General features: G+C 43.3%; 1 long non-coding RNA gene across 1 annotated transcript in view; it reads right to left on the reverse strand.

Annotated features, from left to right (window-relative positions):
- The window catches only part of LOC142827639 (uncharacterized), a 102,700-nt gene extending 93,139 nt beyond the window's left edge, over positions 1 to 9,561 (reverse strand). The window contains exon 1 of the long non-coding RNA XR_012902338.1: positions 9,038 to 9,561. This is a non-coding gene — a long non-coding RNA (uncharacterized LOC142827639). The remainder of the gene's footprint in view (positions 1 to 9,037) is intronic.
- Positions 9,562 to 26,115: the final 16,554 nt, after the last annotated feature.

Raw genomic sequence — 26,115 nt, forward strand, 5'->3', positions numbered from 1 at the left:
TTCCCATTCCAACAGTAACTCCAAAGGATGTTAAATAGAAACGACAGCAAGAGAATGCAAAGAAAAATACGCATGAAAGAAGGGACCGAAAAATTACCAAATAATAACAAAAATCAGCCATTGGAAGACCAGGAAACTCTAAATTATATCAATGTGAAACTAATTATCCAACAAAATAGCACGGTGTAGCTGTACAGCAGCAAGAGCTAGAGCCACCTGGTTGTATTTCCCTCCCACCTAAGCCAGTGAGTGTGTGGGAGAGGGAAAGGCAGCCTCCTATTGTTGGCACAGCCCCATCTATGGTCCTGCTAGTTCCCCTGCAAGTCTGCCCTCACCCCCCCCCCCCCCACACACACACACACCCTCACCAGCAGTGGCGGAGAAAGCACAGTAACGCGACCCCAGCTTGCGCTGCTCTCCAGCTGTGCTGCTGCACTTCCTGGCGGGAAGTGCAGGAATCATCCCGCCCATCCCCTGGAGTGGCATGGCCGGAGAGCAGCATGAACTGAAGCCACCTTGATGCTTCTTCTCTGCAGCTGCCAGTGAATGTCAGGGCACAGACTCCTGCTACTGGCATCAGCCTCACTAGTCTCCCTCTTTTCTTGGGGGGTGCACCCCCATATTGCCCCTGATTATATGATTCTGGTCTATTCCTAGAGCTCATCTGCAAAACATGTCAGTGGTGGTTTCATGTAAGTAATTATAGACTGTAATCAAGTCACCCATAAACCGTGAGAAGCTAAATATATTGAGCAGCTTACAATTTTCACTATTGAGCAGACATTCCAATCCATTCTGAACCTTCTGCAGTTTATCAACATCCTTCTTGAACTGTGGGCACCAGAAGCAGACATAATTTTCTAAAAGTGGTGACATCCGTGCCAAATATAAAAGGTAATATTACTTCTTTATACCTACTCAAGATTCCCGGATGAGTCATTCAAGGATCACAGTAGCCTTTTTTTAGTCCACTGGGAGTTTATGTTCACCTGATTACCCATTGTGAGCCCTAACTCTCTTTGGAAGCCACTACTTGCCTAGCTAGTGTACCCCATCCTTTAAGTACGGTCTACATTCTTTGCTCCTAGACTTATATTTGGCTATATTAAAATGCACTTGGAAGTGAAGCCAGTATTCCTCAGCATAGCCCTAGCCCCAATTTCATACAACCAAACAATTCCTTTCCCATGCTCTCCATGGCTGCTGCTATGAGCATTCTGAAGTAGAAGTGTCAATAAATATGTCCTGTTTAAAACTTTTGGGGAGCAAGAAACGAGAGTTCTGAAATTTAACTTTCACTTTCTTATACTGGTGATGGTACTGCTGTGTGTTATATCTGTAGCTGCTGAGGTGTAGTCCTGAGGGGTTCCCTTCCACATCTGCAAATGCCTGATCTAGATAAGGAAGAGAAAAAACACTTGAGGTGACATTTTCTGTGAGATCTTACAAGCCAGTGCCACCTCAGACTGTGAGCAAAGGCCCTGGAGGGTGACCATATCAGACAACCTGGAAAAGGAAAGAGTGGACATAAGAAAAGCACATGAGTCCCATCAGAAAAAAGAGAGGAAGATGCACTAGGCTATAATGGGACCTTTCTCGACACAAACACAGGTGATAAATACACCTGTGGAGCTACAAGTTCAACAATCCAAGGACTCCAGCAGAGCACCTGTCTATGCCCTGCCCTCTACATTCCACATGGAAACAGCAACTGTACCGCTACCACTACTAGTCGACACCAGAGGACATTAAGGACAACCACAACTTCAGAAACACTAACCTGTGAGAGTCTCAGTTGATGCATGTGTAGCTAAAGTGGACATGAATGTTCCTTTCCCCTTCTTTAAGCTTTGCTTCATAAATGCATTAAAATCTTAATGCATTTGCCTTTAACTTGCACTGAATTTGTGTTTACGGTACTCAGTAAAACTCTATATGGGGTCTATATCTATTCTGCTCTAGTCCCTGTAGCGTAGACATGACTTGAGTATGTTCTTTCAGTCCCTTTGTTAGAATGAATACAAGGTCATATTTTGGACTCATACCAATATGCAATACATACACAGTTATGGTCATATTTTGCTGCAGACAGAAACAATACTACCACAGTTGGTCCTCTCTCAGTAGAGATACTAAGATCTGGATACTCGCTGGGTATCATAGAATCATAGAATACTAGGACTGGAAAGGACCTTGAGAGGTCATCGAGTCCAGTCCCCTGCCCTCATGGCAGGACCAAATACTGTCTAGACCATCCCTGATAGACATTTATCTAACCTACTCTTAAATATCTCCAGAGATGGGGATTCCACAACCTCCCTGGGCAATTTATTCCAGTGTTTGACCACCCTGACAGTTAGGAACTTTTTCCTAATGTCCAACCTAAACCTCCCTTGCTGCAGATTAAGCCCATTGCTTCTTGTTCTATCCTCAGAGGCCAAGATGAACAAGTTTTCTCCCTCCTCCTTATGACACCCTGGGTATGTCTACACTACCCCGCTAGTTCGAACTAGCGGGGTAATGTATGCATACCGCACTTGCTAATGAAGCCCGGGATTTGAATTTCCCGGGCTTCATTTGCATAAGTGGGGAGCCGCCATTTTTAAAACCCCGCTGGTTCGAACCCCGTGCAGCGCGGCTACATGGGGCTCGAACTAGGTAGTTTGGAATAGGAATCCTAGTCCGAACTACCTAGTTCGAGCCCCGTGTAGCCGCGCTACACGGGGTTCGAAGCAGCGGGGATTTAAAAATGGCGGCTCCCCGCTTATGCTAATGAAGCCCGGGAAATTCAAATCCCGGGCTTCATTAGCAAGTGCGGTATGCATACATTACCCCGCTAGTTCGAACTAGCGGGGTAGTGTAGACATACCCCCTTTTAGATATCTGAAAACTGCTATCATGGCCCCCCTCAATCTTCTCTTTTCTCAACTAAACAAACCCAATTCCTTCAGCCTTCCCTCATAGGTCATGTTCTCCAGACCTTTAATCATTCTCATTGCTCTTCGCTGGACCCTCTCCAATTTTTCCACATCTTTCTTAAAATGCGGTGCCCAGAAGTATATGTCTACACCCTAGTTCTAACTAGGGATGCAAATGCAGGCATTTGAGATTGCTAATGAAGCGGGGATTTAAATATCAAAAAATGAGGAGAAACATTAGTTCGAACCAAGGGGTTTGGTTCGAACTAACAAGTCCCAGTGTGCACTTCCTGGTTTGAATCAGCTGTGATTCGAACTAGTGTGGCCACGAGATCATGCTAATGAAGTGAGGGATATTTAAATCCCCACTTCATTAGCAATTTCGAATGCCTGCATTTGCATCCCTAGTTTGACCTAGGGTGCAAGTGTAGACATACCCACAGAGAATGAACTAAGCTCTCAACTAGAATAGGCCTGATGCACTTAGGCAAGGCAATGTGGAAGAGATTTCATTACAGCTCTCCACTCTGTACCAGTACTGCAGATAAACTCATTCTCCCAGGGTGACACATAAGCAGGATTCAATTTTTTTCAAAAACAAGTATGATATTCTAAAACCAGATAGTAGCTTTGGGTTTCAGATACTGTTATTCTTCTTGCGGCCAAGAATTGCTTTAAATCAATGTGCACTGAAATGTATGGGGCTGCTATTTCTGGGAAGTGGGGGCTTAGTTTTAAGGACAAGAGTAAAACAGATAAAACAAAAGTAGTGTGCAACTCAGTTTTAAAGGGTCATTTTGCATGAATTAAAATCTCTAAGTGGAAGCTTACCTATATGGTGCAAACAAAAATGTTTTCAAGAGAGATTCTCGAGTGGATGAAGAGTGCCTGAGAGACATATTGAGATGTGTTTAGGATGGCTTTTGAGGGCAAGTAAGAGACATATTGAAGGTAACACAGCTTTCCTTTGCAAGTGAGAATGTAAACAAACAAACAAACATCATCCTCACTTATGCATGTGGAAGTCTACATTTTGCTTTTTCCCTTTAAGTGAATGTTCTTTCCCTTCCAGGAATGCAAAAGGGAGTAACATTTCAAAATGAATTCTTAATCTAGCCTATGTATATTACTACTCCTATCGTGCAGTAGCACATGATAAATACACGAAAGGTTGAGTGATGCTCAGTAATGGGTTTCTTAAGAACCTAAGATGTGCTTTGTGCTTCACACACTAATGAATCATACATCTCCCAGAATGGGGCATTTATAACCCAAGGATACATCTACACTAAGAGTGGAAGTATTTCTTCTAGCACAGGTGGGCTTATATGCACTAGCTTTGACTGAACTGGTGTACCAAAACTAGATGTGTAGCCGCAGCATCACAGGTGGCCGGACAGACTAGCCATTTGAGTTTGTATCTAGAGCCCCGAATGTGTCTGTATTTGGGTCAGTTACCCCAACTGGCTGACATGGTTACACTTCAATTTTTAGCACACTAGTTTGTTCAAAGCTAGCATGAGTACATCTACTTGAGTTCGAAGTAGGATTAAAACAAGAATGTGGGTTACAGGCCATGATTAGCTTTTAGCAGATGAATTTTGTTTGTTCCATTTTCTTAATAATTCAACCTCATTTTATAAGTAGTGTGCATTTTTCATAACTTCTTGCAGGAGGAGGGAAGATGGAATATAGGAAGTGGCAAGAGTTCATGAGATAACAGGAAATTAGAGGAGAAAAGAGAGGAGGAGCGATGGGGCAGAAAGAGTACATGAAGAATAAAGCAGTTCAGTAGTGAAGATCTGAAAGAAAAGAGTGGGTAGGCCGGGGGAAGGCCACAAAACTGGGGGTATGTCTACACTACCCTCCTAGTTCGAACTAGAAGGGTAATGTAGGCATACCGCACTTGCAAATGAAGCCCGGGATTTGAATTTCCCGGGCTTCATTTGCATAAGCGGGGAGCCGCCATTTTTAAAACCCCGCTGGTTCGAACCCCGTGCAGCGCGGCTACACGGGGCTCGAACTAGTAGTTCGGACTAGGATTCCTATTCCAAACTACCTAGTTCGAGCCCCATGTAGCCGCGCTGCACGGGGTTCGAACCAGCGGGGTTTTAAAAATGGCGGCTCCCCACTTATGCAAATGAAGCCCGGGAAATTCAAATCCCGGGCTTCATTTGCAAGTGCGGTATGCCTACATTACCCCGCTAGTTCAAACTAGGAGGGTAGTGTAGACATACCCTGAGAGACTAGCAATACATGGTAGCACAAGGATAGAGTCTGTGGTGGAAAAAGATAACAGTTAATTTGTGAAGGTAGCAAGAAATGAATCAAAATGAGCAGTGCTCAGACATTAATCAAAATTGTCAGGAACAATATACTGTTAGCTACAAAAAGACCAACGGCATGCATAATGTAATGGAAGAATTGTCTAAAAACAGCAGTTATTAAATTGGAGGCAATGAATGAAACATCACAGTGGAAACTGGCAGCGTTAAATAAATAGGTATACTTAGAATATTGAAGGAACACACAAAACAGCTGTTTAGATGGCAGATGAAATTCAGAAGTGCAGGCAAAAGCTTATTGATAGGGTTCAAGCAGTGACAGAGTCACTGGAGGGTCTGATAGTATTTACCCCATTACTCTTGAGCTATGGTGAGGCCAGGGGCCTGGAGAATTTCTCCATTATGTGTTCAGGAAGTGAGGTGTCATGTATTGTGTGTTCAGGAAGAACACTTGATAGAATATACACTATAGTGAACTTGCATCCATCAATTTGGATTTTAGATTGCAGCAGAAACACTTGCCTATTCTTCAATAAGGAGAATTAAATCACTGTTAGAACAGTTTCCCTTTTTTCATCAATCCTTCTGTGCTGTCTATTGGTAAGGCAAGATCCATTCCGAAAAGAAATAGCAAAGAACTGTTAAAGTAGAGATTTTGTTTGTTTGTGTTTTGGTTTTGTACATTATTTCTCACCTTTTTGTTGGGAAATTTTCCAATTAGCTCCATTTGTATTCTTGTAGGGTATGTCTACACTACCCTCCTAGTTCGAACTAGGAGGGTAATGTATGCATACCGCACTTGCTAATGAAGCCCGGGATTTGAATTTCCCGGGCTTCATTAGCATAAGCGGGGAGCCGCCATTTTTAAATCCCCGCTGCTTCGAACCCCGTGTAGCGCGGCTACACGGGGCTCGAACTAGGTAGTTCGGACTAGGGTGCCTATTCCGAACTACCGGTACACCTCGTTTCACGAGGAGTAACGGTAGTTCGGAATAGGACCCTAGTCCGAACTACCTAGTTCGAGCCCCGTGTAGCCGCGCTACACGGGGTTCGAAGCAGCGGGGATTTAAAAATGGCGGCTCCCCGCTTATGCTAATGAAGCCCGGGAAATTCAAATCCCGGGCTTCATTAGCAAGTGCGGTATGCATACATTACCCCGCTAGTTCGAACTAGCGGGGTAGTGTAGACATACCCGTAGTCCCATATAAACTGAACTACCTCTCCGATGGGTTAGGTAGTTATTGGATGCCCTTATGCATTCTTATGGATCCAGATCTCATCTACAGTTGATTGGTATAGCTCCACTATAGTGAATGGAGCTGTACTGGTGTCAACTGCTGAGAATGTGATTCCATTATCTTCATTTCATCAGGGCTCTCATTGTTTCAGTAGCATTGCTGGTAGAATTAGATACTGTACACCATAAATAATGGTTGCAGAATATGAGGTTAAAGCATACCTCTTCCCTTCCATGAAGGGAAATTCCAAAGCTACACACTTCAAGCAGCCAGTTTATTACTCTCTGGGGGTATGTCTACACTACCCCGCTAGTTCGAACTAGCGGGGTAATGTATGCATACCACACTTGCTAATGAAGCCCGGGATTTGAATTTCCCGGGCTTCATTAGCATAAGCGGGGAGCCGCCATTTTTAAATCCCCGCTGCTTCGAACCCCGTGTAGCGCGGCTACACGGGGCTTGAACTAGGTAGTTCGGACTAGGTTCCTATTCCGAACTACCGTTACTCCACGCCATCATATTGCAAGTGTTGCTGCATCTGCATGACACAGTCATGAGGCTACTTCCCCATCTGGACCCAGACCAGAGGTACGAAGGGATCGTCAGTCATGCAGCCCCACTGCCCTTGCCTCCAAACTTCTTTGTGGACAGGCATTTTTGGAGGCTTGACACCAGCTCTGACTGGTGGGACCGGCTCGTTATGCAGCTCTGGGATGACCAAGAGTGGCTACGCAACTTCCAGATGTGAAAGACCACTTTCCAGGAGCTGTGTACCTGGCTCGTCCCTGCTCTGCAACGGCAAGATACCCACCTGCGGCCCACTATCCCCATGGAAAAGAGGGTCGCCATTGCCCTCTGGAAGCTGGCAACCCCCGACAGCTACCGCTCCGTGGGACACCAATTTGGAGTGGGCAGGTCTACTGTTGGATACATCCTGATGGAGGTAAGTCATTGTCTGGGGACAGTCACAGTTTGGGGTGGGGGGAAGGGAGACTGTCAGGAAGGGCAAAGTGGAGTGTGAGTGGGAGGGAGCTCCTCCACTCACCCTGAATTGTTGGGGGGGGAGTTCTGAGGAGGGGATTCCCGGGGTGTTTGAGAGGGAAGGTGGGTAGTGGGTTCTCCTCCTAAGAGATAAGGCACCCCTTCTAACATTTTGTTGTCTGTCTCATTCTACAGGTGGTGAGGGCCATCAATTCGGAGCTGCTGAGCAGGCTCGTCTGTCTAGCAGATCTGGACAGCGTCGTGGCCGGCTTTGCTGCCCTTGGCTTCCCGAATTGTGGAGGAGCGCTCGATGGGACACACATTCCAATCCGTGCACCGCCCCATCGAGCAGCCCAATTCATTAACAGAAAGGGCTACTTTTCTATGGTCCTCCAGGCCCTGGTCGACCATCGTGGCCAGTTTTCTGACATTTGTATTGGGTGGTCAGGGCGGGCACACGATGCCCGCATCTTCAGGAACTCGTACCTCTACCGGAGGCTTCAGGCAGGAACATTTTTCCCGCATCACTTTGCGGTTGTGGATGTGCACATGCCGGTGTGCATAGTGGCTGATGCCGCCTACCTCCTGATGCCGTGGCTGATGAAGCCCTACACTGGCCACCTGGATGCGAGCAAGGAGCAGTTTAATGCTCACCTTAATCGGGCTCGCAACCAGGTGGAATGTGCGTTCGGACGTTTAAAAGGGAGATTCTTGTGCTTGCTCACACGGCTAGACATGGGGGAAAGCAACATCCCTGAGGTGGTTGCCGCGTGTTGTGTTCTCCATAACCTGGTGGAGAGGAAAGGGGAGGCCTTCCTACCATGGTGGGGTACAGGTGCTGATGGTCAGGAGAGGCACTTTGCCCAGCCCCGGACAGCTGCTATCCGCCAGGCTCACTGGTCTGCTGTTTGCATACAGGAGGCCCTACAGGAGCAATTCTCAATTGGAGGCCACTGACTCTACTGAGGGGCTTCTGCCTGGGGACTGGGCCCTGGCCCAATAGAAGCTTCCCTCCACAACCCATCTCCTGACTCTTTTTGGAGAAATAATAAACACCAGGGTTTGTCTCAAAATAATAAGTTCTGTTTTATTTTTTTAAATATCACTCACTGGAAAATAGTATAACTGTTGCAAACATAAAAAAGCTCTTGTTCATTTTTGATGTAGAAAATATACTTTCATGCCAAACTATGTACAATAAACATTTTGTTTAACACATTGCTTGTCATTTAACTGGGGTGATGGGGGTGCTTGAAACCTGGAGGGGGGAAGGAGACTTGAAACCTGGAGGGGGGAAGGGGATCAGGTTGCACGGTGCTTGCCTGATCTCAGTCTCCTGCTTGGGCCTCGTGTTCGGGGTCCACCATGGCCACGGGATCGGGTGGTGCGCCTGTCGGTTGGCTAGATAACAGCGGGTAGGTGCTCTTGGGACTGGGAGGCTTGGGGGAGAGGAGGGCCAGAGGGAGAGAGGGGCTGGGGAACTGCTGGGGCTGGGGGAGAGGGAGGTCCAAGGGGGGAAAGGGATGCTGCTGTGGAAGGGGAGTTTGGTGGGGCGGGGTCATGGGGTGCTGGAGGAGCAGGACCAGGCACAGGAGCAGGCAAGCCGCAGACCTACCTGACAGTGGCACTCAGGGACGTGCGCTGCTGGACCAGCTTCTCCATCAGCCGGTCATGCCACCGATCCTCTGCCTCCGCCCTCTCTTGCAGGATGGTGTTGAGCTCCTGCACGGCCTCCACATGCTGCCTCAGGATGTCCGAATACACACGCCTGTGTCTGTGGCTCCCATGTCCCCAAGATGGAGGTGGGGCTGGGGTGCTGCAGCCCTCTTGCACGGCTGGTCCGGCTGTGGAGGAAAAGAGGAAGACACACTCAGTCATAAAAAACTGGACTATGTAGCACTTAAAATACTAACAGGATGGTTTATTAGGGGATGAGCTTTCGTGGGCCAGACCCACTTCCTCAGATCAGAGTAACATGGCTACATTTCTATCACAATCAGTCATGTGTGCAACAGCTGTCCAAAAGGGCATGCCCTCTCCTTGAGACAGGGGAATCAGACATTCTGAAGGTAACACCGTGTGTGACCTGGGCATCAGCCTGAGCATTACAGGTTTCCCTTGTGCGTCACCCACTGTGCACCCACCTACCCCCCCTCCTCCGGGTGTTACACAACCTCACTGCACTCTCCTGCTGCTTCATCTCCGGCGTCAGATGACACCTGGGAGGCCTCTGGGGTCTGTGTGACTGGCTCCAGGGTGAGGGTTGCCGTCTCCTCACTGTCCTCCTCTGGCATCATGTCCCCGTCTCCAGACTGCTCTGGGTCCTGCTCTGGCACATCCACCACAGGGTCCTCCAAGCCTGACTGCACGAGACGCCGTGGTGTGCGTGCTTCACCACCACCCAGGATCTGGTCCAGCTCAGTATAATAGGGGCAGGAGTGGGGGGCTGCCCCAGAACGGGAGCTATCCTCCCTGGCCTTCACATATCCTTGGCGCAGCTCCTTAACTTTGGAGCGCACCTGGTCCTGGGTGTGGGGGTAGTGTCCTTTCTGGGCCAGGGCCTCTGCCATGCGGCCATAAATGTCCGCATTTCACCGCCTGCTTTTTAGGGCTTGTAAGGCTTCCTCCTCTCCCCAGAGCTTGAGAAGGGTCTTGAGCTCTGGCCCAGATCATGACGGTGCCCGGTGTTTGGAGCCCTTGGTTGGGTCCCCAGAAGGGTCTCTAGAAGGGCCAGGAGGGTCTTGGGGCTGGGACATGCTGTACTTAACCAGCCGTGTGCTCTGGCTGCTTTGCTGCCACAAGTGGCTGTGAGGGTGCCTGTCCCTTTAAGAAATGGCTGCAGACAGGAACCAGAGACATGCAAAGCATGCCCCAGATTGTCCATCAGGGCTTCTTTCTGGAGGCCATTATTTTCGAAAAAATGGCCTCCCCACGTCCACACTCACTTATTTTCGACGGATCTCCGTCAAAAAAGGCGTTTTTCCTCGTGCAATGAGGTTTACCGCCTTCGAAAGAAAAGCCGCGTTCTTTCGATTTAATTCGAAAGAACGCGGCTGTAGTCTAGACGCAGGTGAAGTTTTTTCAGAAAAAGCCTACTTTTTTCGAAAAAACCCTTGAATCTGGACACAGACAAGGGACATGAAGCGGAAAAGGAAGAGAGAATCGGAAGGCACAAGATAGCATAATGCTGTATGTAGCATCTACCAGCCACATATGAACCTCTTGGACATGTCAGTGGTTCAGATGTTTTAGAAACACAGTAAGACACCAGGATAAATGCAGCACACTTCTTAATTCATGAGATGTGACCCAGAAGCCAGGTGGACATTGTTCTGTTACAGCTGTGTTGTAGGAAGAGAGCCTATGACATAAGACCTTGTAGCAAAGTCCTGGTATGAGCCAGGATCCACTCACAGAATTTTACAAAAACAGGGCTAAATGTGCAAAAATACACATTTGTAAGAAGTGCCAATTACAAAGTACTCATGCAAAAACATCCCAATATCATGTGATACCAGAACATCCTGATATAAAGGATGGTACAAAAACATTCCCCAAGGAGAACAGAAACATACTGACTCCTCCTAAAAGATGTAGTCTGGGCAGCAACCCTTAACTTGTTTACATCAGGGTATAAAGATGTAGATCAGAGGGAGTATCTTTGGCTAGCTCAGGGAGCAGTGAAAAGTCTTGACACTGACTAATATGGGTCTATTGTCATGGGCATACATGTTTTAGTATGCTTGTAAAGTGCTGCCAAGTGCTATTACTATGCTTCACTGACTTTGTATCGTAACAGATCTCATGATCATTGGGCAGTTCTCAAGGTCTGCCGTACTAAATATCTGCATAGAGCTGGGACAACACACAAAAGAAACCACACACACATGCAGCCAAACATTTAACCACATTGGTGACCTCAGTTAACACAAAGTACTAGTTGGTCCCCTTTAACTTCCAGGACAGCACATCTCCACTGCTGTGGAAGCTCTACTGTGTTTTGCAAGTGTGGTGGTACCTGCCATTGTGATTAGTTGAACAAGTAGTGTTTCATGCCACTAGAAGAAGAAATAAATGGAATAATAGAAAGGCTTTATTAACCAGGGACATGATAAAATCTGGCATTTGGATTTACATTTATTGGCCAAAGTGATTTTTCAAAGCCAGTTTATGTGTTATGCTAGTTAATGAAACCAAATAAGCTGCACATACACATAAAAAGCATGCCAGGAAACATGCAGATTCATTTCAGAGAAATGTAGCTGACCTCAAAAGAGAGTGCTTTTCAAAAGGTTATCTTTGTCTCTCTCATAAAACCTTAAGCATTACAGATATACTGTTTTCAAAACTAGGGTCTCACGCAATAAGAATGAGATTATTCTACACATATTGCTGAAATCATGTCTGAAGAAATTAATGGATACGGAGGTGAATGCTCCCAGTCTGGAACAGAGCTTGGATGCTGCTGTGATTAAATACCTCATGATGTGCAATCCAAAGAATTTAAAAAACACACAAATTAAAGAAATTTTATAGCAATAAGGAGTCTATATTGTTTGACTGTCAAGAGTTATTAGTTTTGCTCCTTATTTTTATAACTGAGTGTCATTTGCACAATAAAATGAGTCAACATTAAGTTAAATAAGTGGTAAAAAAGTTTTTTAAAGTATTGAGATTTATTTTTAAAATGTATTTTTGGTCACTCTGGAATTTTCAAGATAGTGAGTGCTAGGAAGACATATTTGGGACATTGCTCGTCAAGGACCCGAAAAGGATAAGAATTGCTGATGTAGCACCAAGCATCGGAAAGACAGCATGGAGAGCATGACCCAGTAAAAACTTGCTCTGTCAGTGCCTGCTGGGGCTTGCTGTGAAGCAAGAATTCTGTTTTATGAAAAATATTGAGCTGTCACCATTTGTTTCTGTTCCAATGTAGAACAAAACCAAGACCTATCGAAAACTTTTAGATTAGAGAGTATAAGCAGACCAGAGAGGAACCATTTAAGCTGGCTCCCCGAACACTGGAATAAATATCATGGAGGCATTCTCCTACATGGCCTAGCTAGTCAGCTTGTAAAAAACAGTAAAAGGCAGAAAGAACACTTCATAGGTAGGCCATGTGACAAAGACCACTGAACATTATGGTGACTGGGCTCAAGCACATTTAGAGGAAGCTAATTTTTTTTAAAGGAAAAGTCATTTCCGTGAAACAGAACAAGTCTGGGAGATACACATGGTGGAAAGCAAACAGTGATTATCCTGTGTCCCCAAACTCCTGGGCTTCCTGAATTAATGTAAATTGGTGCTGTTGCTTTCCTGTAATGCTAAATGGAAGCTTGTCACATTTATTTTGTAGTGAATGAAAAGATCAGATGAGACTAATTCATCATTTAGGCAGCTTTGAAATGATTTTCTCTAATGCTTGTTCCATTTGCCAACAAACATACTTGTTTTAAGAAGGTGGTTGTTCAGCCAGACATACATAAGAACATCCAAACTTTACTGAGAAAAGTCTTTAGGAATTGAAAATCCACTTACTTCGTTAATTTGGTTGTTTAACTAGGTATCACTTGTTCTTGAACAGCTTGGCTGATGGCAGAGGGAATAGGATATTGCTTTGCTCATCCCAAGAACTCCATATCAGTGTGACTTCACCTGGAAACTGATACTTTATGAACAAAGCCTCTGGTATTTGCTCCAGGCGCAAGTAGGAGGAAAAGAGGAAGGAGGTGATGTTACACTTCCTCAGCCTGCATTTTGAGGTACAGGAGAGAGCCAAGAAGTCTGTCACCCATCACACAGATTTGTTACCAATCTCCCTACTGCCTGCACTTCACTGTTGTGATAATGCAGCTCAGCAGCCATAGCCAGACTTCTAACAAACCATGGCCAGCTGTATGCTCTACACAGGCTTGGCTTTCTACAGAGCTAACTCTGAAGCCCCCACATCCTTGCTAGAAGGCCCATCTCTACCTGCCTTTCCTGAGGCCAGCTTGCCCGTTGCCTTACTTAGGTTATTCCTCTGCTTCCTCTAGTTCCACCAATGTTGTCATGCAATCTCCCATGGAACTGACCCAGTCAGCTAAAGACCCTGCTTTAGGACTGCCTCTAGTTCATGGTTATTATTTCCCAGACATCATTGTGGATGTTAGACAAGTGTTTGCAGTGGAGAGTGTTTGCTTCTGGGACTCCTGTCTTCCTCTCGCACAGCCAGTAATTATTGAGAAAGCCAGACAGTTTGGGCTCTCTTCCATACCGCAGATTGTCGGTGTCTGTAATGACTGTTTTCAGCACATTAAGCTAATTTGCAAGCAAGGCTCCAGAACGCTATTGAGTCAGTGTTAGGCTATGTCTAGACTACAGGCTTCTGTAAGAAAGAACAGAAAGAAGCATAAATGCTGCCAAATGAAGTGTAAAAATGTAATAAGAAAAGCCAAAAAGGAGTTTGAAGAAGGGCTAGTCAAAAACTCAAAAGATAATAACAAAATGTTTTTTAAGTACATTAGAAGCAGGAAGCCTGCTAAACAGCCAATGGGGACCCTGGACAATTGAGATACAAAAGGAGCACTTAAAGACCATAAATGAATGATTTGCTTCAGTCTTCACAGCTGAGGGTGTTAGGGAGATTCCCAAACCTGACCCGTCCTTTGTCAGTGACAAATCTGAGGAATTGTCATGGATTGAAGTGTCATTTGCAGAGGTTTTAGAATTAATTGATACATTAACAGTAACAAGCAACTGGGACCAGATGGCAATCACCCAAGAGTTCTGAAAGAACTCAAAGGTGAAATTGTGGAACTATTAATAATGGTTTGTAACCTATCCTTTAAATCAGTTTCTATACCCAATGACTGGAAGATAGCTAATGTAACGCCAATATTTAAAAAGGTCTCTAGAGGTGACCCTGGCAATTACAGATCAGTACGTCTAATGTCAGTACCGGGCAAATTAGCTGAAACAATAGTAAAGAATAAAACTGTCAGACACTTAGAAGAACATAATTTGTTAGGCAAAAGTCAACATGGTTTCTGTAAAGGGAAATCATGTCTTACTAATCTAGTAGAATTCTTTGAAGGGGTCCACAAACACGTAAACAAGGGGGATCCAGTAGACAGTGTACTTAGATTTCCAAAAAGCCTTTGACAAGGTCCTTCATCAAAGGCTCTTACGTTAATTAAGTAATCATGAGATAAGAGGGAAGATCCTTTCATGAACTGAGAACTGGTTAAAAGACAGGAAACAAAGGGTAGGAATAAATGGTAAATATTCAGAATGGAGAGGGATAACTAGTGGTGTTCCCCAAGGGCCAGTCCTAGGACCAATCCTATTCAACTTATTCATAAATGATCTGGAGAAAGGGGTAAACAGTGAGGTGGGAAAGTTTGCAGAGGATACTAAACTGCTCAAGGTAGTTAAGACCAAAGCAGACTGTGAAGAGCTTCAAAAAGATCTCACCAAACTAAGTGATTGGGCACAGTGCACAGTCAACCTGTGGAACTCCTTGCCTGAGGAGGTTGTGAAGACTACGACTTTTAACAGGGTTTAAAAGAGAACTAGATAAATTCCTGGAGGTTAAGTCCATTACTGGCTATTAGCCAGGATGGGTAAAGAATGGTGTCCCTACCCTGTGTTTGTCAGAGGGTAGAGATGGATGGCAGGAGAGAGATGGCAGGAGAGAGATTGCTTGATCTTAACCTGTTCAGTTCACTCCCTCTGGGGCACCTGGCACTGGCCACTGTCGGCAGACAGGATACTGAGCTGGATTGACCTTTGGTCTGACCCAGTATGGCCATTCTTATGTTCTTGCACAAGAAGCTTTTTTTGGAAGAGATCTTCTGAAAAAACTTCTTGCGCAAGAGAGCGTCCACACTGCAAAAGCACATTGAAAAAGCGCATCACATTATGAAAGAGAGTGTCCACACTGCTTGGACACTACCTCGCATGTAAGCAGTGATTGCTATGGACAGAATGGCCACCAAGGGACCTGTGCTTTTTCCTCTTTCCTCTTCTTCCGAAATAACTCCCTCTTCCCCATCCACACACACCTTTTTGCGAAAGAGCTCTTTCAGAAAAAGCCTCCTTCCTTGTAGAATGAGGATTACCAATGCCAGAAAAACCCCTCTGGTCTCTCGATTTTCTGTTGATAGAACACAATTGCAGTGTGAACGTTCCTCAAGTTTTGTTGGAAAAATGACTGTTTTTCTGACAAAACTCTGTAGTGCAGACATACCCTCAGAGGGCATGCCCATGCCACTCCTCCATGCTCACCTTTCAATGTTTAGCCCTTCAGGGGGCTGTAAGGAAGTCAGGGGTGCTGGAACAGGGGGCTGTGGCCCAATCACTTTTTACTAGCCGAAGGTCAAATGATATGGAGGGTGGGAGAAGGAAAGGACTGAGCAAGGGCCGGGGTCTTCGAGGGAAGGAGCAGCATGGGAACAGGATCTCGGGAAAAACAAAGGCATGGGGGGGGGGGGGTAAGGAAGGGCCATGGCTTGAGCCCAGATGGACCCCCCAATTTCAGAGTTTTTTCACTGTTCCTGGGTGACAGCTGCATGAGCACAAGTGGTGTGCAGTCCTAGGTCTGTGCATGGCAAAATGGAACCATAAGCAAAGGTGGGCTTAGCAACCACTAATCAGTGCCTGCACAGAAAGGGGAAAACAGTCTGATTTGCCCATAAGTGTAGAAAACCATTTTTAAAAGCAGTGTAAAATAACACTAACGGACACTTCCAGCACCATCAGTGTACAAGCAGGGACACCCCTGGCAGTCTTCCCAGTAATTTTCTCAGTGCACTCTGCTCCTCTCTGGAGAAGGAGAATGGAAGCAACGTCACAGTGATTAGGAACCAGGGAGACTAGGGACAAATGGAGCCAGGAGCAGAGCCAGGTTCCGTAGCTAAAGAGAATGGGGAGGCGAGGGAAGTAATGCATTGGTAGGTAGTCATTTTTCATTGCAAAATATACTTGGAAAGGCACCATATATACACCTAAAGGGCACCCAAGTGGTGGGTTGGGAAGGGTTACAGCTCCTTCTTGCTTGGATGAGCCACCCAAGTCAGTAAAGCACTTTCAGTATAATTACACTGTCCTTTAAATGTTAGCTGTGCATATATCTCATAACTAACAGATGTACCTGCCATTACTGGAGGACTTTAAGTGAAATAGCAAGGTTTTGGTTTGTGTAGGAAATAAAAAGAAAGTGTACATGCTTTAATTAAATGATTGTATTTTTCAAAAATGAAGGGAAAAAAGTTTGTATTAATAAAAGAAGGAAAGTGATGCAAACAATAGAGCTTCTAGGTAGACAATATTTGTAGTTTGTCTTTTGCAGAAATAAAAAAGGGAGTGGGGGCAGGAGTAAGGGCAGGGGTCAGGATGCTGATGGCACAGGGTTTGGTGCAGAGGGGGCTCAGGTGAGAGGGTGGAGGAGGCTGAAGTAAGGGCAGGAATTAGCAGGCTGAGGACAAAGGGTTCAGTGTACACAGGGTCTCAGGGCAAGGGGAAGGGATGCAGAAGACAGGGCAGAAGGCTGGGAGGACAAACACAGTGCTTTGCTTACAGTGAAATGCCTGCATATCCCACTCCAACACCCTTACAAGAATGTGAACATTTAGACCACAGCCCTAAAGCTTCTTCAAAAGAAGACTATCGGGTATTGTACTAGCTATTGAGGATTGTGAGAAAGATTCTGCTCTTCCCAGAAGATAACAAGAAAGAGGCGTAGAAATGTTTCTATTTAAGACAATGATCTGCATTCAGTTTGCAGTTGCTTTTAAGTCAATGGAGTTCTATGCCAATGTACACTAGATGAGAGTCTGACCCTCTTTCATTGAATCTAAAAGCAGGGTCCCTACCTTTGGTTTTGTTACAAGTATGAAAAGAGAGCTCCAGAGAATGAGCTGGCAGAGGTATTTTGTTTAGCTATAACACCACTAATTAACTTTTATTAAATAAATGACAGTGACCCACTGGGGCTTGCAGTACCTTTGTTATCATCACCATGATTTTTTCAAAAGACATTTTACTCAATTCTCTGAAGCAGCTGGGAGCTTTCAAACATTTGATGAAAAAATGTGGTTTGCCTAAAAATCAAAATTTTGAACAAAGAAAAAAAAAAGGTTGAAAATGAAAAAAAAACCAACCCCTTAGTAAAATCTATATGGAAAGATCAAAGCAATGTTTCATTTTAATTGGACATTGCATATGAAATATCCCAACATTTCCAAATTGTAATATTTCTGGCCACTTCATTCTTATTCTCCTGGTTTATCCTTGAAGCAGGACCATCCGAACCTAAAATTTAGGACTTTCCTAAATTTATAAATTGTACTTCTATAACTGTTAGGTGGGGATGTATTTTTATACCAATACTGCCCCTAATGTGTGCACAGTTACACCTCTATATTACTCTCATTCCTATACAGGAATAACTAAACAAGCATTTTTCTATAGGTTTGATGGGATCCATAGACGTTGTACTGTTTTACGTGTACCAGCATAATTAAAGCGGTACAACTTCTAGTTTAGGCAAGGCTTTTGTGAGTTAATGTTTTCATAAATTAGAATATGCAGTTTCTTATTTTAGGCAATGCTGGTGAGAATATTTTAAACTAATTGTAATTTTTGTCAAAATATGGTGTTTTATGGAGATATATGAATTTTAATGGCAAGGTTTTCGGATCAGGGGTAAACAGAAAGCCCTGAAATAGATTCTCATCATTAGAAATCTTACCTTTTTGATCCAAGGATGGACACTGAACACAATTGTGTTTCATGAAAACATTTGAAAGGTTTTGCCTTCCTTCCAGTGAAAAAAAGAGCACAAGTTTTGAAACAACAAAATGGAATTGTCATCCTTTGGCTCAGTGTTCCCTCTCCTCAGCGGCAGGGTAGCACAGCTTCACAGGTGATTAATCAGCCCCACCCATTTAGTCAGCTCCATGCAGGGAACCCTGAACCTCTGACTGGAGGTGAGAGGGAGGGCAAATGAATCAGCTTTGAAGATGTGCTGCCCCACAGATTAGAGGGAACACAGCAATCTGGCCAGATCCAGTATTAAAGATGTATAACACTCATAGAAATTTGCACCAGAATTACACTTTTCATTAGAGCTCCTTAGAAGATTAGTGATTTGGGTTGTTTGGGGGTTTCTTTGTGATGTTTTTGTGTGTTTCGTTTTTCCATGTTGAAAAATTTTAATATAAAGAAATTTTCATTTATGTCAAAAATGTTCCATATTGTCATGGATTTGTCAAGAACAAACCATATTAAACCAACTTAAAAGCTTTCTTGGACAGGATTACAAATCCTGTGGATGGAGAAAGTCATAGGTGTGGTATATCTAACTTTAGTTCCCTTGTTTCTAATCTATGTTTCTTGGCTTTAGTATTTAAGTCACATCCTAACTATTTTTAATTGGATTCTTCAGATAGTTAACTTTCTGATGTATCTGATGAAGTGGTTTTTACTCACGCACACTTATGCCCAGATAAATCTGTTCGTCTTTAAGGTGCCACAGTACTCCTCATTGTTTTTGTAGATACAGACTAACACGGCTACCCCTCTGAGACTCAATTACAGATTATTATTCGAAGTTAATGTCATATAGCAGACTTGTATGTGGCAAGTTAACAGATTAAAGTGTCCAAAGAATCAATTGATACTGATGAAATTTCATTGATCAGTTTATAGCCAGAGGAGTTTTTGTCTGGATTTCTTTATATTTCAAGACAATGTGGTTTAAGCGATACATATATTGCATTCCTCTACACGTTTTATTGTTCTTTGCTAAGCCTGAGTATCCCATCTAAATTCCTTCTCCATATATTTAACAGCTTTCCTTGGTCATATGTGCAAAATTTATGCATAGATTCAAATCCTATTAAGGCCAGAAGGGACCATGGACGGGATCCTTGAAGAAGAAACTTAGGAAATGCAACACTTAGCATTGTGGATCCTAACTTTTAGATACCTAGAAAGTCATGGGAACAACAATGCAATCCAAAATGCTGTATTTAGTGAAGTAGTGAGGGGAAAAGTAGGCACCTTAGGACATGTCTACACTAGGAAACTATTTCGGAATAACTAAATTTGATTTAATAGCTCCTGATTTTACAAAATCAAAATAGTGTGTCCCCAAAGCCTTGAAATTAGTCCAATGCAGGCTCAGTTAATGTGGACATGTTACTTTGACTGAGAGGCCCAGGAAGCACTGGGGACTAATTAGTTTGAATTACTCTGGAAAGTAGTTATTTCAAAATAGTAGCACCGGAGCATCCACACTACTGCTATTTTGAAATAACGATTTCAAAATTAACATTATCACTTGAGAAATGCAGGAGTCCAGATTTCAAAAGAAGCAGCCCCTTATTTTGAAATAACAGGTTTGGTAGTGTGGATGCTCTGCTTATAAATTTGACCTAAAGGGGGTTATTTCAAAACAAAACCCTAGTGTGAACCAGGGCTTTAGACTGCTATCCACTGGTTTAGCAGCACTCTAGGCAGATAGCCACCTAAACTAACTAAAAGAAGCTAACCACAAGATAAACATGGTGATGTAGCTCCACCTCACTCTTAAAGATAAGCTGCTTGCTATAGAGATCCACCTAGCTCTTGTGACAGGTTAGGCTAAAGGGTTAGATTAGAAGGGGAGAGAAGCTCTAAAAAGCAGAAAAGCCCTGATTAATTAAGAGAGGATTACTTCAGGGCCACCAGGAGCCACTGACCTGGAGTTATCATGGGCAGAGTGGGAGCAGCTGGGACAGGGCTGCTGTAAATCAATTAAGGACCAGCTGATCTCACTTCAGGCTGCCATGGGATCTTTTAAAGAGCCTTCCCTCCTGAGGGAAAGGAGAAGAGTAAAAGAGGATTTCGGGGGTGAGGCAGAGAGAAATTACAGCTGTTAAGGAGAGAATCAAAGAAGCTGATAAAAAGAACATCAGCATTTTCAGAGACAGTGGGGAAGGTGAGGGGCTCCAACAGGGAGTATTTGAGCTCCCTTCCAAGAGTTTCAGCTGGTGAGGACTGTTTAACCAACCCAGTCAGACCACGGGGCACCTATCCCGAAGCCCTTCTAGCTGAGAGATAGAAGTCCAAACTCTGGCAATACCAAGAGGGGCTGGTGCTGTAGTATCAAGACTCTGGGTCGAACAGGGGCCTGGGGTCTAGGAATAGAACAGACCTTGCCGTGCTCTTAGCAGTTCATGAACTAGGAAAAAAATCAACGCAATAGATATTGAATACCTAAATTGCATATGGGATCCAAAACCAAACTGGCTTACAGGGGGTGAGGGAAGTACCTCCATTAAAACGTTTAGCACGGTGGATAGGATATTTAACCAGGATGTGGGAGTCCTCTCATTCAAGTTTCCCCTCCTCCTGAGAGGGAAGAGATTTGACCCGGGATCTGCCACTTCTCCAGAGAGAGCTCATCCCAATAACATGTAATTATTCAATTGTTTTAAATGGAATGTCTTCAATAGGCAAGATGGAAGAACCCCTGCCTCCAAATATTAGAACCTTCATCTCAGAGGTGACTAATTCCCGTTCTTTCAATGAGGAGGAGGGGAATTTGAGGTTTCCCACATCCCAGGTGATCATCCCTGTCTATTAGGCTAAAAATTATAAAGGAAGCTGTCCTCTTTCTCCCTTCCTAACCACCTTCCAGATCTGCCCATCCATCATCATCTCAGCCACAATTTAGGGGATCCAACATCTGTCTTTCCAGTTTATAAATTGCTCTGGGTTTTAGGTGGAAGAGACAACACTGCATAGAGAGGCTAGTTATTCTCACTGCTGAAAATCTGTACCTAAGTTATAATTTAAGTGTGTCTGCCTTTAGCTTTCAGCCATACGTTTTTGGTAGGACATTCGTAGGTTGATCAAGGAGCCCTCTAGGACCCAATATTTTCTCCTCTTGAAGATACTTATACATCATAATCAAGTGACCTCTCAAACTTTCTTTGGATAAACACTGTCTCACTGTCAGGCATTTCCTCTAAACTTTAAATCATTTTTGTAGCTCTCTGCTGATCATTGGTTCCAAATTTTAAAAGGACACTGAAAAATTGGACACTATAACTGTACATGGTATTCTGCTATCAATCTTTCCAATATCATTTATGGAGGTAGAATCATCTGCTTATTTCTGCTCCTCTGTATAAAAATCCACAGCATGACATTGGGGGCTCATGTTGGGTTGTTTATGCACTATGACCCATAAATCCTTTTACAAGTAATTACTTTGTAGCATACAGTGTTTCCAGGCTGTAGGTATTGCCTGGCATACCTGGTTATATAACTTTGTAATTGGCTTTCGTATTCTGTTGAATGGACTCAGCTCTCCAACCTATTCTGATTACTCTCTATCACTGGTCTGTCCTCCTTTATCACTTTGGTAAGCTTATTTCTTCTTGCTAGTTAAAAAAAATGATGCTACATGAGTGGAAAGAGCATGTCACATTTTGATCTCTTTCCCGTTGACTCAACTAGAGAGGGAGACATACAGGAAATAGAATCACAGTAAACGTTTTTATCTCGAGTTGGTTTTACAACAACATTCTGGCAAGTGAGCTTACTGACAAATGTTATGCAAACAAAGAATTCTAAGCAGATAATGGAATGTATTAGAAAAAATATTAGCAAAAATCAAGTTTTGAAATGTTAATGTGAGTATCCATGCTGAAATTTGACACTAAGAATTGCCCTCAAACCAATCAGATGACAAAGATATGCCTTATAAACTAGATGTCAAGTGAGCAACCAGCATAACTTTAGATGTTGAATATCAAATGATTATGATGACTAGCTCATAAATAAACTACAGTCAAAGTTATCCATGGGAAAATAAGTACATTTTGAACAGTTTATGAAGTTATGTTTTCAGAGAGTTGTCACACACAAGAATGTAGCCTGCTATTTACCCAGCTCTACTTACACCAATGTTCTGCAATTTCATATCTATTCCAATGTATTGTAAGTTAGCTAAACAGCATAACATTAGCTTAAGGAATTTTACAAGTCCCAGTGATACCTGCAATTGCCATCATTGGAATGGCCAAAGAACCAGGCCTCGAACTCACGTGCAAGCTGTCTGGGGATCTTTTTCATAAATCAATTAAATACAGCCACCTATGCAATGAAAAAAAAGTATAGTGCAATGCCACCCAACATTTCTGGAGAAGAACACACTATCCTATTGGAAGTGCATAGGGTAATTTGTGTAATTACCTGTCTTGAAATCTGACCAAAAGACCAAAGTTAATAACTCCCCTTATTTTGTAAAAATTGCCACGGGATCTTTATTCGCCACATGTGGTCAGGACCTCACTTTTAACTGCCAGAGTTTCATACTGTTAGCCCAGTTCTGTCCTCAGATGTACAGGCACAACTGCTACTGAAATTAGTGCACTTTTGTGTGGTGCTGCTACACACTATTTGATAACTGCTATTTTCTAGCAGATGGGTTTGGGGGTGGGCAAGGTTAGTCCTTTATCCCTTTCTTCCTCACAATGTACTGCTCAAATTAATTAACATTTGTAATTCTCGAATGACAGGTGCTATCGAGTGCAACGTATGTTTATTTTTATGATACTCTGCAAAACTGGATTTAAATTTTTAGAGACTCCACATTACAACTGTCATGCAAACCCAAAGAGGAAAAGTTAAACCAGCACAGCTTATGTGCTCAATAAAATGAGGATTTCAGGCTTTGGCAGAAAAAAGTCAACCAGACAGTAAGTTCCCCAACCATCTGTTCCTGCATTGCTTGGTCTGTTGAAAGGAAACCAGTTATCATCTGGGAAAGAAAAAAAATGTAACTGTGTCCATTCCAGAAAAGAGGGGAATGACGGAAAAATATTGGATAGAAATAGAGAATGAATCAAAGCCTGGATTCTAAATTACTTTATTTTGATAACAGCAGATACTACCAGGTAATCTATTTGTTGTGAGGAAGCTGTATTTTCTGAATGAGGATCACTATTCCCAAGTCTAAGACAAAGCTACCTTTCTACAAGATCATAATTTACTAGAGTGCTTAATACTGAAAGGGATAAAACAGGCCCTTAAATCCAAAGTCCTATTGAAATGAGAGGATATGGAAATATTGACTGTAGTCAAGGTCACCTACTGTTCTGACCCCTATGCATCTTAGCAGAGACAGTAGAAGTCACCTGTAATCCCGCTAGCAGAGGCTATTGAACCCTCTTTGAGCAAAGGGAATTTACCATGCACCTTCAGACATATAATTATCTGACCAGCACTGAAGAAACCATCAGTTACCAAAGATCTTGCAAGCTACCACTTAGTGTCTAACCTATCTCTAATCTAATCAAGAAACAATAAAAAAATGCTCTAATGCCATCTTTCAGGTACCAATGTCCAGGACCCCTACCAATCAGTCTGCAGAGTAGGAGGGGGGATGGTGTAAAGATAGTGCTTACTGCACTATAGACAGCCAGACAAATTAGGGGCATCCTGTTGGATTTCTCTAGCCTTAGATACCAGTGGACATCAAATTTATCTTGCTGCCCAGAAGCTGCAGAGCAAAGCAATGCCCTGAAATAGCTAAGGTATGTAACCCAGGTAATGGCCAGCTGTTACTCTACCTCAAAAATCCCCATAGACTCTGGGCTTGCCTTTATATTTGACATTTATATGAAGCCAGAGGGGAGGCTGAGAAGACAACGTGGGCTTATGCATCAGCAGGCAGACAGCACCGAGCTCTAAGTTTCCTTTTTCTAGCAATGCAAACATCATTTCTCAGCTTTGTCAATGCCTGGCCACAATGAGCACTGGGATTGAGAGCAGCTGACTGTGGTAAAGACTGAGGTGAGGTTGGCAGGAAGAACAACGCACTCAACAAAGAACTTGCCACTTCCCCAATAATCCCCACTATTGGAGCCTTTTTCCCTTAGGTTGTTAAATTAGTTTGCAGACATTAAGTTCTTTTGGATGAAAGAATGACAAACACCAATTTCCATCGGAAACCAGCCAGAAGCCTGAACTACTTCATACTGCAGCTTGCACCATTAAATTCTATACCTTCTGATTTCCAGGCTCAGTTACTACTCAGTGTAAGCAGGAAGAAGCATCACAGCTGGAAGGGTTGCTGGTAACTTATCACCCTATTACTCCACTCTCATTTCAAGAGCTGTCTTAATATTCAAAACCCTCCACAGAATTATACCTACCTGCCCAAGAGGTGTCTCCCTCCATGACTATGACTCTCCACAACATTTCTGTTACACTGGAATAAAGAAGGTGAAACGATCACAAAAGCTGAACCTAGACCATGGAATTTATATCTGCAAGAGATATGAATGACATCAGAGATCCCCACTTAAAAACCAAACTGAAACTCATTTCTGACTTGTTTTACCCCAATAGGATCTTCACATAGAAAAATTGCTTGATTGTCTTCTACTAGCTAGATGAATGGAAAGAGATATTTCTGTGTTAAAGTACAAGGGAGGTGTTGCAGTAGTGCTCTGTATCATACATCGTAGCGCTGATTGGAAATTCTATTTGTGAATCACTCTCTTTGTCCCCTCCACACACACAAAAGAGTTTCTGAAAAATCCCAAGTTACTCCATGACAAGACAAAAAAAAAAAAAAGATTTTCCAGGTAGAAGATCAGAAAGAACACATTTCATATCAAGTTGACTGAAACAGATTTTTTTGGGTCAGCTCAACATTAATCTGTATTATTTCAAACTAACTCAGAGATCTCATGCTTTATTCTCCTCTATGAGCTACACTGCCTGGCTGGATTGCTTCCAACATACATCACTGTCTCCGTTCCATTTGAGATATTACAGTGTATGGGGAGACCAGTCTATTCAGCCAAACATGACTATAACAACCCTAAACTACAATTTCTATAACTCACCACAGCAAGGAGAAAGGGGTATTCATGTCAAATCCAACCAAGATGCTTTGGGAACTCTGACATTTTGTTTCAGTTGCAAGTATCAAAACAAGGTGTTTTGAGTTTTCCATATCAATGATTTTTGAAGTTTCCATTCTGCAAGAAGTTTTGCTGTATTGACTTTTCAAAGGATTCAGTAATAAAGCTTAGAAATAGTAGAATTTCCTAAAGTATAGAAATTCTGATTTTCAACTACCACTTGCAAATAGTTGTTAGATAAAATGTGAGTAGCTAGCAAGAATGTGAGTAGTAGCAAGTTATGTAGTATAGTTCCAGAGGTTTGTAAAACCAATAAAACTTGTAAAGAGCTGCTAGATAAAGTCATTTATAATGCAAAGAGGTATGTGGTTGCTACCATGAGGACAGCCATTAGAAGTACAGTAAAACTCCAATAGTCCGGCATCCAATAGTCCGGCACTCCTGATAGTCCGGCATCAAAATGGCAAGAGCCTAGTGAGTGAGCTTCAGCAAAAAATGAGTCACAAGGTAACAGCGGCAGCAGCTGAACTGAGCAAAAAGGGTAAAAAAGGCTTTAAAAAACTAAAACATTACAGTATACTGTATACAGTATGTACAATAAAAGGGTTAAGAACCCTTTATATATAGTATATAATGTATAAAGTATATATATAACCATTTTATAGTACCTCCTGATAGTCCGGCATATCTGATAGTCCGGCACCACCTAGGTCCCATAGGTTCTGGATTATCGGAAGTCTACTGTACCTAGATAAACAACAGTACCGAGCATTAATAATGCTTT

Source organism: Pelodiscus sinensis, chromosome 3, assembly GCF_049634645.1.
Source record: "Pelodiscus sinensis isolate JC-2024 chromosome 3, ASM4963464v1, whole genome shotgun sequence".
Classification (NCBI taxonomy): Eukaryota; Metazoa; Chordata; order Testudines; family Trionychidae; genus Pelodiscus; species Pelodiscus sinensis.